The following is a 14,113-nucleotide window of genomic DNA, read 5'->3' on the forward strand; positions in this document are numbered from 1 at the left end:
TTCTGATGAGAGAGTTGTTGCTCTTCTTTTCTTCGATCTCCTGTTGAGTTTGTAGGTGTTCAGAATGGTTTGATCCCTATCCAGCTGAATTCCTGAGAGGAGACGAAATCCAGGTCTCCTACTCCTCCGCCATCTTGCTCCCTTCAAAGCATTTTTAAAAGGAAGAACAAATGAGAGGCGGATGTGGGTATAAAAGAACAACACAAAGATTTTTGTGGTGAGAACTGTTGAGAATCTTGATCACAGTGGTTCTTGCACAAACATACACAAGTGATTACAGAAATAAATACACACACACACACGAATTCTAGTAAAACTGGGAAAATATGGATAAGATCTGTGTGTTTTTACACTGTCAATATCCTGATTGTGACTTTGTATTATAATTCAACAAAATATTACCATTGGGGAAATTGTGTACATGGGGTCTCTCTATATTACTTCTTGAAAATGCATGTGACTTTACAATTATCACAGTAAAAATTACCCTCTTATCTCAATAAAAATTACGTTCACTTAGATGTGATAAGGTACATTGAAAAAAGAAAAAAGAAAAAAACCCTGATGAATGAAATCAAAGAGGTGCTAAGTAAATGAAGAGATAGTCCATATATATGGATTAGAACAATCAATATGTTAAAATGTCAATTTCTTGGAGAAATCAACAGCATATTATAAAACGTGGAGATAAAAAGGATATACAAGACACAAAACATTTTTTGTAAAAAGCTATAGTAGTAAGTATAGTATGTCCTGCTGGTGAAAAGTTGGACACATAAACAATAGAGCAGACTAGATGCCCAGAAATAGACCCAGACAAATATGGTCAGTTGACTTTAGACGAAGTTACAAAGGCAGTTCAATGTGGAATGAATAATCTTTTTCAAGTAATGGTGCATGCAGGAATAAATGGATGATCTTACATAAAATATATGAATCACAACACATCATAGACTAAAATATAAAACTAAGAGGCACAGAAGAAAACATAGGAGAACTTCTGTGTGACTTTGGGTTAGGCAGAGTTTTTAAGCATGACACCAAACACAGAAATCCTAAATGAAAAAAAAATCAGTAAATTCAACTTCAGCAAAATAAAAAAAAATTGTGCTTTGCCAAAGACACTCTTTATAGAATGAAGAGGCAAGCCATAGACTGAAAGATATATTTGTAAATCACTTATCTGGTAAAGGACTTATACTAAAAAATACAAGGAATTTTCAAGGCTCATTTACAAGAGAAAAAAAAAACTGGGCAAGAATGTGAATGGATATTTTATCAAAGGTGGCATATAGAATACAAGTGAATATACGAAAAGAATCTCATTATTAGTTATTAGAGGCATCAAATAACATCCCAAGGAATCCCTGAATCACCTACTCTTTCTTTCTTTGTCTCTCTCTTCTTTCTTTCCTTCTTCCTTTTTGTTCTTTTTCTTTTTTAGCATTATGAAAAGATGTAAATTATAATTCTAAACAAGTAGTAATTACAAATCATAGGCAAAGAGCAGAGTGTTCTTTACTTAGCAGATTGTTTATAACATGCTTTGGTAACTATTCCTTGAGGAATCAGTGTGGGAAAACATTGAACACGGATGCATTGGTTTACTTTCTTGTGTATTAGTTTGAAATTTTTTCTGACTTTGAGAATATAAATAACAAAGCAGAAAGGAAAGCATAATATATATTGTAAAGCATAGTATATCTCATTTCTATCACATCAGGCATGATCTGAGGACAATAGACATGGCAAAGAGGATCAAATAGAGGACCAAAATTGAATGAATTACCAAGTGCATGAAACTGAATTATATGTGTGTAAAAATAATGCTTCATTATCACACATATGTGTATGTATGTGCATAAATGTACATTTTATAAACATTCATGTATTATGACTATGTGTATATATGTACATTTATATATATATTGTGCTTTGTTAACTTGCCCTTATAATTTGTAGTAGTTTTTTTATAATTAAATTTATAATTTGTGTCACTAAATTCCTAGACTATTCAAAAAGAAACAATATATACAAATTATGAGACATTTATCACATATTCCAACATAATCCAATATATTTGTTTCGTGCACTTTTGAATTGCAAATGTATTTGCAATTTTGTGGAATTCTTACCATGTTAAATGATTCCCTTTATCTCTGTTTAATTTTTTGCAATTTCAGACACTGATAGCATTTCACACATATGATTTATTTTAATGGTTGTTGTCATCCAAAATAATTCTGAGTCTTTAATTTTTGTTGAAAAGTAATCTTCGATCTGAGGTAAAATGACTGCCTCTCATTCTCCAGGGCACTCCATGTCACAAACAATGTAAACTGTGCCATTACTACGTTGTATCAGCCCATCAATTTTAAGGGAGTATGATCTACAATGTATTCAGAGTCCTGTAAGCCTGTATATAGTTTAAAAAGCAAGGCTTCAGGGTACGAGCAGTGACTCATTAGAGACCATAGCCATTCTGCATATGAACTTCTCCCAAGACCCAGACACTTTCATTTTTTCCCCTTAGCCCTTCCTACAAGTCTCCCTCACTCAACACTGGGTTCTTTTAGTCTTCATTCAGATGCAACCATTTTCCCTTCACTATTAGGTCATTTACTTTTCGGTATGATGTTCAACTGAGAGTTAATAAAGTGCTTAAGAGAAACTTCCTTAGAGTCATATTTGAATTCCAGTATTTCCTCTGTTAACTTGACTATCTCTGTAACCGGAAACAAATTTCTTAACTTCTCTGAACTTGCTTCCTAATCTTTGCTGCCAAACTCATGGTTCTGAGAGTTATATCCGATAATGGATGCAAGGAGCTTAATTTTGGCTAGCACAAGTAAAAACTCGATAACATTTATGAATTTTCTTGATTGTTTAATTTTGGTTTATTGTATATTAAAGAGAGTCACTACTCTTGAGGATAGTCTGTGCTTTGAAATATTTATAATTATTTAATAATTATGAACAAGAAAAGTTAGTAAATGTTACTAATGTTACTAAATATTTCTGATTTTCTAAGATGAGAGCTCTCTTTTATCATTTTTAATACTTGCTTAAGGGAAAAGAGCATAGAGGTAGCTACACAACATACATACATTTGTATTTTTAATAGTGTTACGCTGTCTGTTGTGATGAAAATATTTTCTTATGAAATGTGTTACATCAAACCTGCCATCCTCTACTTTACATTATTAAGGGATAATCAAAGAAATGGAAAGGAAAATTATGTGGAAACAAGCAATAAATAGGAACTACTTTGTATTACAATTTTAATAGGATCATGAATGATAATTTTTTTCTTAATTTTTTTTTAAGATTTTATTTATTTGACAGAGACAGCGAGAGCAGGAACACAAGCAGGGGGAGTGGGAGAGGGAGAAGCAGACTTCCTGCCGAGCAGGGAGCCCAATGTGGGACTCCATCCCAGGACCCTGGGACCATGACCTGAGCCAAGGGCAGACGCTTAATGACTGAGCCACCCAGGCGCCCCAATTTTTTTCTTAATTTTAAGTTTTGCTTGGGACCACACATGCGAGGGAAAAGTGCAAGTTTCCAACACACTTTTAAAAAAGGATTTCTTCTTGGGGTGCCTGGGTGGCTGAGTCAGTTGGGCCTGACTCTTGGTTTTGGCTCAGGTCATGATCTCAGGATCCAGAGATGGAGGCTGCCCCTCCCACCCTCTCCCCCCTACCCCAGTCTGACTCTGTGCTCAGCGGGGGGGCTGCTTGAGATTCTCTCTCTTCCCTCTGCCCCTCCCCCGGCTCACATGCTTGCTCGCTCACTCTCTCTCTAAAAATAAATAAATCTTTTTAAAAAAGGAGAAAAGGATATCTTCTTGCTAAAGAGTGGAGAAAAAAATTCAACCTTTCCCATCTCCTGATTCTACCATTATAATAGTACTTCAAAGATTATTTAAAGCAAAAGGAAAGATCATTTAGATAAGATGCATGAGTAAGCACTGTGGGGAAATCACACCTCATACAGTAAGAGTAGGGTGTTTGGGGCCAACTCCTCAATGGAAAACAACTTGAAAATCTGAGAAATCAATTAAAAATATTTCTAAAGGTATCAGTACCACCAAGAAAGTGATAATTTTAGGATTGGAATTGAAGAGCAAACAGAAATTCTAGAGGGGCAAGCCTAGTATTTGATATTGTATTACATGTTTAAATAATTTGCCTATTCCAAAACTGCGAGGCAGATATAGACAAATCAAGAAAATCCAAAATAATCTAGGACTTGAGGAGGGAAGGAACAAAATGAACCAGAACAACAACAAAACCCCTGAAGTCCTAATAAAAAGAAGCCTTGGTAAAAATGCCACACTTTCACGTAGGAGTTGAAGGATGGATGCACCAGGCACACACTGGCCCTTACAGGACTGAAGCTAGCTTCAAATAACCTCCATTACTGAGCAGGAAAAGACGATCTGGGATTATTAGTGCTTTTTAACAAAGGTGAAACTAAATCTCCTCCAGGAAATATAACATACAGAGAGCCTCAAAGTATTGCTGCAATTTTTGAAATAAAAAAAATTGACCAAAAAAGAAAAAAAAAAAAAACTCAGAAAATAGACAGTAAGAACAGTCATAGGATATCCAGAAAATAGATTTATCAGGCACCAAATTCAAAATAACAATACTTGGGGCGCCTGGGTGGCTCAGTTGGTTGAGCATCCAACTCTTGATTTGGGCTCAAATAATGAAATCAGGGTCCCAGGATAGAACCCTGTATCGGGCTCCCCACTCAGCGGGGAGAACTTTTTAAGAGAACCATATTTGGAGAATGTGCATGCTTACCAGAAGGGAAGACTTGCATAATATTCCTTGGTTGGATGTGTATTAAATGGGGCAATTGCTGGCTCATGTGTGATACTCAAGTAGAGTTCAATAAGGGATTTCTTGGGGGAGTTTAACTTATGATTCTTCAGTACGTGGCTCATGGACACTGGTGCATGATACTTATCTGAGGAGGTAAGGAGGCTGGTTCAAGACAGTTAATGAGGAAATCAGAGTAGTCGTTGCTGTTTGCACTTCCACTACAACAGATAAAGGGCTCATTTTTTAGAGACAAATTGACACCATGAGAAATAATAGACTGACTTTTTTTTTAAGATTTCATTTATTTATTTGACAGAAAGAGAGTGAGAGCACAAGCTGGGAGACAGAGGGGGTAGGGAGAAGCAGGCTCTCCGCTGAGCAGGGAGCCCGATGCGGGGCTCGATCCCATTGCCCTGAGCCAAAGGCAGCTGCTTAAGCAACTGAGCCACTCAGGTGCCCCATAACAGACTGTCTTGAAGGATTTTATTCGAGAAAGCTATAAGAAGGAGTTAAGGAGCCCAAGTTAAAAAATATTTCATTAGATGTACTTTTTGGAGGTAGATTCTGAGAAGAGTCGTTAATCAGAGAGATAAACAAATTATAGATAAATTAGATAGATGATAGATAGATGATAGATAGATATTTTTTTGAATAACTGTCCAAAAACTTAAAATAGTATGAATCGTAAACATTGGAAGTTCTTTCTTCCTTCTCTGCCCCTAATTTTACAGATTTCTGTGAATACTTTTCAAAATTAGCCACTATTTACAGTTCCTTGCATATCTTAGTAGTACTTCTTTATGGAGAGAGAAACAATCCTTTTCTACACCAAAGAACTGTTCTGTGCACACTGTACTTTGATATACATTTATATATTTTTTTCATTCTATATATATATTTGGAAATATTTTCTCATCAGTGTATAGAAAACTTCCTATTTTTAAGATGCATATATTAAAGTTGTATGGATGTATTATAATCAATTTAACTAAATCCTCAATAATTAAATTTCATCTGTTTTCAAATATTTATTCTTAGGGGGGAAAAAAGTTGTTTTGACTAGTCACGTGCATACATTATTCCATAAGTAATTGGGTGTCTCAGGTTGGGTTCTCTGGGAAGCAGACACCAAGATGAGTTAAAGTTCAGACTTTTATTGGGATTGCTCTTGGGATCCCCTGTAGAAGGGGTAGGGTGGGGGGAGAAGGATATTGCAGAGGGAGTTTTCAAGTTTCTAATTAAAATCTCTGAATACCTTTTTCTCTCATATCTTGTTAACAAAGTTGTTATTGATCAAGTTTTTTGCAAGTCAGATGGGTTAAAATTCACATTTCAGTCTAGCTTTATTACATTTTTTGTGAATGAAGTTGAGTATATTTGGAAATAGTTGGAATCATTTGTAATTATTTTGCTGTGAAATCAGCTGTTTCACCTATCCTTTGCCCATATTTTCATTGGTTTCTAGTCTTTTTCTTACAGATTTCTGGTTGTTCTTAATATACAAATGATAATAGATTTTGTGATAAGTAATATATAACTTTTTTCATTTTTCCATTGTGTTTTTACCTTGCATGTTGAAATATTGACATGTAAGGTCTTTTATTTTTATGAAATTAAGTTTATCAGAAGTTTTTGTGAATTTTGAAGCAATTTTGAAGATAGCTCTTACATCAAAGAATTTACTCCTTTTTTGTAATATTATGGATTTATTTTTTATATTCAAGGATTTGATCCTGGTATATAATGCCAAATATGGCTCAAACTACACTTTTTTCCTGGATGAATAAGTTTTATTAAAATTTGCATCCTTACACCATTAAGGTAAAGTACATGTAATATTTAATCACATTTTACACTGCCATTGATTATCTACAAAGCCATTAGAATTGCCTACTCATCAAAATTTCACTATAATTCCACTGTGAAGTCATCTACATTATTGGTGTTATGGAGACTAACTGGGGTGAACACATAATTTATTATCCAAATTGGAACATTTTTTACAGTAAAAAGAGGTCCAACTAATACGTATTTTCGGACAACAGGCATAAGCCTTGATTACCATGGGCTTAAGGCCATTCTAGAAATAGCTTCTTTAGCTCTTTCTTGATTTCTTCTATGGAAATGAGTGAAATTTCTTCTATGTTGAATTTATATTATGTTATAGTCTATAATTTTCTTTTCTCATAATATCTTTGTCAAGTTTTTGGTATAGGTTATGCTTTCCTCATAAAATAAGTTTGGAAGTGCTTTTTATTCCTTTATTTGCTCAAATAATGTAGAATTTAATAATGTTGGTTTCTTCCTTATATGTTTCATAAAATTCACTAATGAAATGATCAGTGCATTGGGATGTATATCATTACATATATCCCCTATGCATTAGGTTTTATTTATGGTTATATTTTGCACCTGTAAATCTCCATTACCTTTCAAAATACAACACAAATGTTTGCTTTCTCTACTCTCATTTACATGTCTTTCTCTAGACATTTTTTCTTTGGCATTAATTGTACCAATAATTCTTAGCTTTCTTCTGACATTTCAGGTTATTTCACTTTGTGGTTATTTATATTCTATAGAAAAAGGGTGAAATTAATTAAAATGTAATGACTGTTCACTATTTCCCAGGCAGTATACTAAGTAACTTAAACCTTAACAGCAATTATTTGATAATACATTATTTTTCAGTTTCCAATGAAAAGTCAAGGCTTATGAGAGTTAATTAATAAGTTTAAAGCATGAAATCATCGTACCACATCTGTTTCTTTTTCTGCCATCCTTTTTTAAGCGGGAGTTACTTTTCCTTATTATATGTGATTCCAAAAAGGGTTGTTAATAGGGTTTACCTATTTTACTGGTATGATCATATGCCTCAAATGAGTAGTTATATTACTTTATCAGCTGATAACATAGATTGGTTTCATAGGCATATAAACCAAGAAGAGCAAAGTATTCTCTGGAACTGATATGCAGATAATAGAAGAGAAAAGCCATCTTTCCACAAGGACTGCTAAATTAAAAGACTATGAAGCTATCTATGACTGCTGGAAGCAATCCTACCTAACATTCCAAAAGTGTCTTTAAACATTAAAGCCCAACCTCTCAAGTCACTCAGGAAAAAAAAAAAGAGAGAGAGAGAGAGAGCACGTGCCTCAGAATAGATTGACCTTATGTTCTGATTGGGCCTGGGACCTTTTCATTTGTTGCAAATCAATTTTAATGCTTTTTAAATTAATTTTAGGAACCTTCTCGCACTCTGAAACGGGTCTTAATAATGGATTGTATGTTCACTCTTCCTAAATATATTGTTTGTGTTTCTGGGATCTGGCTGTGCTCAGAGCCAGATGTACTCCAGATTTTCTTTAATTCTGCATTCTTACTTAAGATAGATTAATTGGATTTCTGTCAGTTGTAAACATATTAATCCTAAAAAATCCAGCTAAAATCTGACAGAATTGGGATTTATGCCTTTATTTATCTAATTTTAAAATCAATGATTTTTACCTTATTCCATCTATTGAAACATAAGTTTTAAAGTATTCTCTTCTGATTTCCTAATTGTCTTTCAATTTGTGAAAGTTGGGAACTTTCATAATCAAAGTCATGGTAAGAGTATAAGTGTTTAATACCTATGATTTCTTATAATTAAATTTTGTTTGATTTACTTGTGTACTTGAAATTATTTAAGTATTTGCTTTTAAACTTTGCAGGTAATTTTCTAAAATAAAAATAGAATTAAAAAATAAATTTCACAGTAGTTGTATATTTTGGTCCCACAAAGCAGCTCACAAAATGACATTTTAAGTGCTAGAATAAAACTTAGATATCACTGGTCTTAATCTTTCATCTTAAAAACAGGGAAAGAAAAAGTCACTGTACTTCTCTTGACTCTTATTACTGAACCCACTATTTTATTGGAGTTTAATCCAATTGCATTTGGGTTTCTTTTATTTGCATTTGAAATTCTAATACCTGATTCAAGACTCATCTTTCCAAATTTTTTTTTCTTGGCATCTGTTCCATTCTCCATTATCTAACTGTTGTAGATCTTATCACTTGTCCCTGCAGATGTTTAAAACCACTTTAATGTATTTTGTTTGATTTCTTTAGAAAATGAACACATAAAACAAGATGAAATCAGAGAGGGAGACAAACCATAAGAGACTCTTAATCATGGGAAACAAACTGAGGGTTGCTGGAGGGGAGAGAGATGGAGAGATGGGGTAACTGGGTGATGGACATTAAGGAGGGCATGTGATGTAATGAGCACTGGCTAGTCTATAAGATTGATGAATCACTGACCTCTACCTCTGAAACCAATAATACATTATATGTTAATTAATTGAATTTAAATAAAAGAAAATAAGATAAAACACAAAAACAACAGTATCAAAATTTATAATACCTTTTCTTATAGGATTATAATATCAGGTGTATGATGGTTAATTTTATGTCAATTTGATTGGGCTAAGGGGTGTTCAGATAACTGGTAAAATATTATTTCTGAGTGTGTCTATAAAGATGTCACAGGAAGAGATTAGCATTTGAAGTAGACTGAGTAAAGAAGTTCACCCTACCGGTGCAGGTAGGCACTATTCAATTCATTGAGAGTCAGAATAGAACAAAAAGGCAGAGGTAGGATGAATTTGCTCTTCGCTTGAGCTGAAACATCCATCTTTTCTTGCGTTTGGACATTGGCACTCCTGGTTCTTGGGTTTTCGGACTCAAACCGGGGCCTACACCATCAGCCCCTAGATTCTCAGGCCTTCAGAACTTGGACTGAATTACCCCACCAGCTTTCCTGGTTTTTCAACTTGCAGTTGACAGATCAGGGGACTTCTTGGTCTCCATAACCCTGTGAGCCAATTCTTATGCGGAATCTCCTCTTATCTCTAAAGCTCTCTCTATGCATACCCTATTGGTTCTGTTTCTTTGGCGAACAGTGACTAATACAGGGTGTAACATTTTAAAATAAAGATTTTTAGCTGAAAGTGCAAAGATAATAAGCCTAAATTTATCAAACACAATTACATATTTTCTGTTTATTTTAAAATTTTAATTTTGTTAATATGAATTTGTGATTCAATACTTTATGGTATCAAAACATTGTTTTCTTTTATAATCCCTAATAGCAGGCTTTGTCATAATACTGAAAAATTGTTTCCTTCGCATGAAACAGTCATCCATCTGAGAACATCAGACAAATTATGGACAAATCAGCATAGACAATAATTCTGGTATTGTGTAATTTTACCTTAAAAAACACTCCAATTTGGTTGAAAATAAAAACACCTGTCTATATTTCAGTTACATTGGAATGCCATCTATTTGAAACTAGAGCCCAATTAGAGCTTGGTGAAAAATTCTAGAATCACACGAGTACCAATTTTTCCAGGTGATGAGAGTGTTTGGAATTATTTTCAATGTAAATTCAGAGCCATCCAGGGAATCTTTGCCAAGAGTAGGTCTTCTTTTTAATAAACGACTTACAGTTCCTAGATTCTTACTAGGATTCCTGAATCATTTGCTTCTTGCCTCTAATTTCAGTTATAAACTCATCATTAAGAGATTCAAATCATCCTTGTGCTTTGGATTATTTGTATTTGTATTATCTCCACCAATTCTTCTGTTTTAAATATGTCTCTGTGGCCCCTTGTTTGTTTTTTTAATCAAAGTTGATGTGGCATATTAAGAAACAAAAACATAATAGCTTCTTCATGTTTTCCTTTGATGTGTAATTAAAGCACATCGATGTTAATTGAAAGTTTAAAAATCAGACTACCACGCTATCAATCTGCAGCTTAATATTGGGAAATAAATTCCAATTCCGCCCCCACCTTTGATTCAAATAAAAGGCCCTGTTACTGCCTTTGGCTCCATAAAAGCATGTCTTTGACACCTTTCACTGCACAGTGATTATCTATAGTTTATTATTTGGGCCAGTTATAGCACTATCATTGCCATGACTTTCAATTAAGCCAGGTGCTTAAGAACACACAAATTTAATGTGTTATTTCAGTGAATGCAACACTCGACTGTAAGGATGACGAAGAACTCCTGAGCCCAAATTACCCAAGCCTTAGGTAATGTGTTCTGTATTAATAGAACAGCTCTTGTAGCAATATTTTATTCTGAATTGTGTAATAAAGGTAGCTGGCATCATCAACTAGTGAGTTATTGTGAATCTGAAGAGAGTTTTGAAACCTCAAGCTGGAGAATAACCACAATTCCATTAAAATAAGGAATTGCATCAAAGACAATACCATCACCACTACATTAATACAACAAAATGAAGCGTTGTGCTATTTCTTCCCATTAATTCCCTGATGAATGGCATTGTTGATATACACGTTTCTAGAAAATAGAAACGTGTATATCACACATGATTTAGCCAAATAGATGATGTGGGCGGTTTCAAAGTCTTTTTTCAATCTCAAAACAAAATAATTAAGAACATACCACATAGGAGGGATAAGTTCCAAGATGGCAAGATAGGAAGATCCTGAACTTACTTCCTCCCATGGACACAATAAATTTACAATTATGTGCGGAATAATCTCCTCTGATAAACACCCGAAAACTGAATGAACACTGCCTTCACATCAAAGGATTAAAGGCAGCAAGAAAACAGGTGGGAGAAGCAGAAACACAGTCTCACCAGCCACCCCCCGCAAAACAAAAAACAAACCTATCCCACAATCAATTGGGATCTCAAAAATACAGAAATTTTTCCTGAGAAGGGAGTGGTCTGTGCTTCATATCAGGCACACCAACCCCCAGATCCTGCACAGGAGAGATGAGCTTCCAAAATGCCTGGCTTTGCAAACCAACAGAAATTACATCCAAGAAAGCCATGGTGGGCGCCTGGGTGGCTCAGTTGGTTAAGCGACTACCTTCGGCTCAGGTCATGATCCTGGAGTCCCTGGATCGAGTCCCGCGTCGGGCTCCCTGCTCGGCAGGGAGTCTGCTTTGCCCTCTGACCCTATCCCCTCTCATGTGTTCTCTCTCATTCTCTCTCTCTCAAATAGATAAATGGGATCTTTGGGAAAAAAAAAAAAGAAAAGAAAGCCATGGTAACCAACTTAGAGAACTTGTTTTTAAAGGAAGATCAAGTCTAAAGCAGTAAAAATACCAAAAACAACCTGACTAAGGCCAAATTTTTGGAAGACTCAGAAATTGGTAGCCATAGGAAGTTTTGGAACTGGAGGTGAATGTACACTGAAAGCAGGAAGATTCAGATTCCTTTTTTCAATCAGCTCATATTAGTGAATACCTGTACCTTCTGAAAGAAAAGAGAGAATTAATTCTGAAGAAAGTGAATCAGAGCAACTCTAACTGAATGTCACCAGACATAGCTGAAGAGGTTGGGGTTGGGGATACAAAGTGCATCTACCTCGTATGCTTCCTTGGGAAACTACTGGAGGATATTGCTCCCCCAAGCAAAAAAGAAAACAGAGAAATGGAAGACTTAAGATACAAGAAACAGAAAAGCCACCATAAAAGAAAGGAAAAGGACATTTCAGGTTGATGAGAAAGGGAGATGCTAGAATGACATTTGTTCATTAGGTCAGTCTAGAGGGAATCCAGTCACCTTTGGAGCATATAGAGAGGAGTCCAGTCACCTTGGGGCATGTAGGAGGGTGTCTGAAAGCTACAGGTGTGTCAGTATTCTGAGAGAAGGGTTATGCATCTAGAGAGAATTTTGTGATAATTAATCATAAGCACATGTGTAACTAAGCGTAAAAGAAAAAGCCTTAATCAATATAAAGGAAACAAGTTACATAAGAAAGGAAATATAAACTTAGTATAATGCAATGCTTAGCTATAACTCTATGTTCAGTCACAATAGTGTAACTATTTGTATTAGTTTCCTATTGCCACATAACAGATTACCACCAAATTCAGCAGCTTAAAAGCACACACGGTTATTTCACGGTTTAGTAGGTCAGGAGTCCAGGCAAAGTATAGCTGGGTTTTCTGCTCCTGGTCTCACAAGGTTTCAAATGATATGTTGGCTGGGCCATGTTTCTTTCTGGAACTCAGCGTCCTTTTCCAAATTTATGCAGGTGTTGGTAAGATTCAGTTCCTTGTGGCTAAATGACTCTTAGCCCTTACTTCATAATGACCATTGGCTGGAGGACACCTTCAGCTTCTAAAAGTCATCTGCAGTTCTCCGCCATGTGGCCCTCCCCATAGGAGTTCATCCTATGGCCGTTGGCTTCCTCGAGGCAAGCAGGAGGGTTTCTCTCTCTACTCTGCTAATATAGACTCTTATAAGATAATACAATCAAGAGAGGAGCAGCCCATCACCTTTCCCATATTGCATCAACTAGAAGTAAGTCACAGGTCCCACCCACACACAAGGGGAGGGAATTATACAGGGCATATTACCAGGGGCTAAAGATCATGGGAACCAATGTAGGTTTCTGCTTACCACAATATTAAATATGGATTGAAATTAAAGTTATGAAATGGCAATATTGGAAGAATAGAGGAAGGCGAAATATATGTGGGCATATAAGATCCCATGGATTTTTCATATTCTCGTAGTCTGTAATATCTAAAACAAAAATAGTATTCGTCTGAGAAAATTACATAGGAATGTGAAGAAACATATCAGAAACAATGTATTTAATCCCTGGTCTGCATGTATCTTTGATAAAATGAAAATTAAATCAGAAAAATATATAAGTAGCATTTGAACTAAAAAGCAGCTATGGATTTGAGAGAAGAAAATAGATGACAGAAATACTGATGGAAAGGTGAAGAGAAAGAAAAAATTAACATTTGCTTGGATATGGGGTTATGAAAACAAAGATGGTTAAGCATTCGAAGATAGATGGCTGTAGGAATTCATGTAGACATCAACAGAAAATTTAATACATGTTTTTAAAGGTTTATCTCTGAGAATATTTTCTCCAATGTATGTAAACTTCTGAAGAAATAAACAAAGATCAGTAAGACAGTTTGTCAGAACACCATACATAATAAAGTAGTAGTTTAAGAGAAGTTTGTGGAATTAATTTTTCAATAGTGACTTGATTCAGTCAATTATTCAATAAAGGGAAAATTTAAGATTTGGTTTGGCAACTGAGTGGTATGAAAATAATATAGGAAAATAGAAAAAATTGTTGCAAAGGGATTAATATTTATTTAAGAAATCGACATCTGTCATGGATATATCAGTTTAAACATCCTTCTTAGGAAGTTAAATTCAGCAACTTCATCAGCAAAAATACAAATAGGTTAATTCTCACAAATATTAATTTCCTGTGTTT

The sequence above is a fragment of the Leptonychotes weddellii genome, chromosome 13 (assembly GCF_054177405.1).
Source record: "Leptonychotes weddellii isolate Sample4059 chromosome 13, ASM5417740v2, whole genome shotgun sequence".
NCBI lineage: Eukaryota > Metazoa > Chordata > Mammalia > Carnivora > Phocidae > Leptonychotes > Leptonychotes weddellii.